The sequence below is a fragment of the Ptiloglossa arizonensis genome, unplaced genomic scaffold, assembly GCF_051014685.1.
Source record: "Ptiloglossa arizonensis isolate GNS036 unplaced genomic scaffold, iyPtiAriz1_principal scaffold0393, whole genome shotgun sequence".
NCBI lineage: Eukaryota > Metazoa > Arthropoda > Insecta > Hymenoptera > Colletidae > Ptiloglossa > Ptiloglossa arizonensis.
In genome coordinates, this window is record NW_027478763.1 from 207,070 (window position 1) to 212,914 (window position 5,845).

Sequence of the window (5,845 nt, forward strand, 5' to 3'; positions counted from 1 at the left end):
AACGTATAACGTATAACGTATAACGAATCACGTATAACGTATAACGTATGACGTATCACGTATAAGGTATGACCTATAACGCATAACGTATAACGTATAACGTATAACGTATAACGTATTACGTTTAAACTGTAACGTCCAACGTATAACGTATAACGTATAACGTATTACATATTACATATAACGTATAACGTACAACGTATAACGTATAACATATAACGTCTAACGTTTAGCGCATAACGTACTACGTATAACGTATAACGTATAGCGTGTAACGTATAACGTATTACGTATAACGTATAACGTATAACGCATAACGTATAACGCATAACGTACAACGTATAACGTATAGCGTATAGCGTATAACGTATAACGTATAACGTATAACGTATAACGTATAACGTTTAACGTATAACGTATAACGTATAACGTATAACGTATAACGTATAACGTATAACGTATAACGTATAACGTATAACGTATAACGTATAACGTATAACGTATAACGTATAACGTATAACGTATAACGTATAACGTATCACGTCTAACGTATAACGTATGACGTATCACGTATAAGGTATGACCTATAACGCATAACGTATAGCGTGTAACGCATAATGTATAACGTATAACGTATAACGTATAACGTATAACGTATAACGTATAACGAATAACGTATAACGTAAAGCGAATAACGTATAACGTACAACGTATAACGTATAACGTATAACGTATAACGCATAACGTATAACGCATAACGTACAACGTATAACGTATAGCGTATAGCGTATAACGTATAACGTATAACGTATAACGTACAACGTATAACGTTTAACGTATAACGTATAACGTATAACGTATAACGTATAACGTGTAACGTATAACGTATTACGTATAACGTATTACGTATTACGTATAACCTATAACGTCTAACGTATAACGTATAACGTATAACGCATAACGTAAAACGTATAACGTATTACGTTTTGCCTGTAACGTCCAACGTATAACGTATAACGTATAACGTATTACATATTACATATAACCTATAACGTACAACGTATAACGTATAACATATAACGTCTAACGTTTAACGCATAACGTACAACGTATAACGTATAACGTATAACGTATAACGTATAACGCATAACGTATAACGCATAACGTATAACGTATAACGAATAACGTATAACGTACAACGTATAACGTATAACGTATAACGTATAACGTATAACGTATAACGTATAACGTATTACGTTTAACCTGTAACGTCCAACGTATAACGTATAACGTATAACGTATAACGTCAAACGTATAACGTATAACGTATAACGTATAACGCATAACGTACAACGTATAACGTATAACGTATAACGTATAACGTATAACGTATAACGTATAACGTATAACGTATAACGTATAACGTATAACGTATAACGTATAACGTATAACGTATAACGTATAACGTATAACGTATAACGTATAACGTATAACGTATAACGTATAACGTATAACGTATGACGTATAACGTATAACGTATAACGTATAACTTATAACGTATGACGTATAACGTATAACGTGTAACCTATAACGTATAACGTATAACGTATTACGTATTACGTATAACCTATAACGTCTAACGTATAACGTATAACGTATAACGTATAACGTATAACGTATAACGTATAACGTATAACGTATAACGGTTAACGTATAACGTATAACGTATAACGTATAACGTATAACGTATTACATACAACGTATAACGTACAACGTATAACGTACAACGTATAACGTATAACGTATAACGTATAACGTATAACGTATAACGTATAACGTTTAACGTATAACGTATAACGTATAACGTATAACGTATAACGTATAACCTATAACGTACAACGTTTAACGTATAACGTATATCGTATAACGTATAACGTATAACGTATAACGTTTAACGTATAACGTATAACGTATAACGTATAACGTATAACGTATAACGTATAACGTATAACGTATAACGTATAACGTATAACGTATAACGTATAACGTATAACGTATAACGTATAACGTATAACGTATAACGTATAACGTATAACGTTTAACGTATAACGTATAACGTATAACGTATAACGTATAACGTATAACCTATAACGTACAACGTTTAACGTATAACGTATATCGTATAACGTATAATGTTTAACGCATAACGTACAACGTATAACGTGTAACGTATAACGTATAACGTATAACGTATAACGTATAACGTATAACGTATAACGTATAACGTATAACGTACAACGTATCACGTATAACGTATATCCTATAATGCATAGCGTATATCCTATAACGCATAACGTATAGCGAATAACGCATAACGTATACCGTATAACGTATAACGTCGAACGTATAACGTATAACGTATAACGTATAACGTATAACGTATAACGTATAACGTATAACGTATAACGTATAACGTATAACGTATAACGAATAAGGTATATGCTATAACGCATAACGTATAACGTATAACGTATATCGTATAACGTATAATGTTTAACACATAACGTACAACGTATAACGTGTAACGTATAACGTATAACGTATAACGTATAACGTATAACGTATAACGTATAACGTATAACGTATAACGTACAACGTATCACGTATAACGTATATCCTATAATGCATAGCGTATATCCTATAACGCATAACGTATAACGTATAACGTATAACGTATAACGTATAACGTATAACGTATAACGTATAACGTATAACGTATAACGTATAACGTATAACGTATAACGTATAACGTATAACGTATAACGAATAAGGTATATGCTATAACGCATAACGTATAACGTATAACGTATATCGTATAACGTATAATGTTTAACGCATAACGTACAACGTATAACGTGTAACGTATAACGTATAACGTATAACGTATAACGTATAACGTATAACGTATAACGTATAACGTATAACGTATAACGTATAACGTATAACGTATAACGTATAACGTATAACGTATAACGTATAACGTATAACGTATAACGTATAACGTATAACGTATAACGTATAACGTATAACGTATAACGTATAACGTATAACGTATAACGTATAACGTATAACGTATAACGTATAACGTATAACGTATAACGTATAACGTATAACGTATAACGTATAACGTATAACGTATAACGTATAACGTATAACGTATAACGTATAACGTATAACGTATAACGTATAACGTATAACGTATAACGTATAACGTATAACGTATAACGTATAACGTATAACGTATAACGTATAACGTATAACGAATAAGGTATATGCTATAACGCATAACGTATAACGTATAACGTATATCGTATAACGTATAATGTTTAACGCATAACGTACAACGTATAACGTGTAACGTATAACGTATAACGTATAACGTATAACGTATAACGTATAACGTACAACGTATCACGTATAACGTATATCCTATAATGCATAGCGTATATCCTATAACGCATATCGTATAACGTATAACGTATAACGTATAACGTATAACGTATAACGTATAACGTATAACGTATAACGTATAACGTATAACGTATAACGTATAACGTATAACGTATAACGTATAACGAATAAGGTATACGCTATAACGCATAACGTATAACGTATAACGTATATCGTATAACGTATAATGTTTAACGCATAACGTACAACGTATAACGTGTAACGTATAACGTATAACGTATAACGTATAACGTATAACGTATAACGTATAACGTATAACGTATAACGTATAACGTATAACGTATAACGTATAACGTATAACGTATAACGTATAACGTATAACGTATAACGTATAACGTATAACGTATAACGTATAACGTATAACGTATAACGTATAACGTATAACGTATAACGTATAACGTATAACGTATAACGTATAACGTATAACGTATAACGTATAACGTATAACGTATAACGCATAACGTAAAACGTATAACGTATTACGTTTTGCCTGTAACGTCCAACGTATAACGTATAACGTATAACGTATTACATATTACATATAACCTATAACGTACAACGTATAACGTATAACATATAACGTCTAACGTTTAACGCATAACGTACAACGTATAACGTATAACGTATAACGTATAACGTATAACGCATAACGTATAACGCATAACGTATAACGTATAACGAATAACGTATAACGTACAACGTATAACGTATAACGTATAACGTATAACGTATAACGTATAACGTATAACGTATTACGTTTAACCTGTAACGTCCAACGTATAACGTATAACGTATAACGTATAACGTCAAACGTATAACGTATAACGTATAACGTATAACGCATAACGTACAACGTATAACGTATAACGTATAACGTATAACGTATAACGTATAACGTATAACGTATAACGTATAACGTATAACGTATAACGTATAACGTATAACGTATAACGTATAACGTATAACGTATAACGTATAACGTATAACGTATAACGTATAACGTATAACGTATAACGTATGACGTATAACGTATAACGTATAACGTATAACTTATAACGTATGACGTATAACGTATAACGTGTAACCTATAACGTATAACGTATAACGTATTACGTATTACGTATAACCTATAACGTCTAACGTATAACGTATAACGTATAACGTATAACGTATAACGTATAACGTATAACGTATAACGTATAACGGTTAACGTATAACGTATAACGTATAACGTATAACGTATAACGTATTACATACAACGTATAACGTACACCGTATAACGTACAACGTATAACGTATAACGTATAACGTATAACGTATAACGTATAACGTATAACGTATAACGTTTAACGTATAACGTATAACGTATAACGTATAACGTATAACGTATAACCTATAACGTACAACGTTTAACGTATAACGTATATCGTATAACGTATAACGTATAACGTATAACGTTTAACGTATAACGTATAACGTATAACGTATAACGTATAACGTATAACGTATAACGTATAACGTATAACGTATAACGTATAACGTATAACGTATAACGTATAACGTATAACGTATAACGTATAACGTATAACGTATAACGTATAACGTATAACGTTTAACGTATAACGTATAACGTATAACGTATAACGTATAACGTATAACCTATAACGTACAACGTTTAACGTATAACGTATATCGTATAACGTATAATGTTTAACGCATAACGTACAACGTATAACGTGTAACGTATAACGTATAACGTATAACGTATAACGTATAACGTATAACGTATAACGTATAACGTATAACGTACAACGTATCACGTATAACGTATATCCTATAATGCATAGCGTATATCCTATAACGCATAACGTATAGCGAATAACGCATAACGTATACCGTATAACGTATAACGTCGAACGTATAACGTATAACGTATAACGTATAACGTATAACGTATAACGTATAACGTATAACGTATAACGTATAACGTATAACGTATAACGTATAACGAATAAGGTATATGCTATAACGCATAACGTATAACGTATAACGTATATCGTATAACGTATAATGTTTAACACATAACGTACAACGTATAACGTGTAACGTATAACGTATAACGTATAACGTATAACGTATAACGTATAACGTATAACGTATAACGTATAACGTACAACGTATCACGTATAACGTATATCCTATAATGCATAGCGTATATCCTATAACGCATAACGTATAACGTATAACGTATAACGTATAACGTATAACGTATAACGTATAACGTATAACGTATAACGTATAACGTATAACGTAT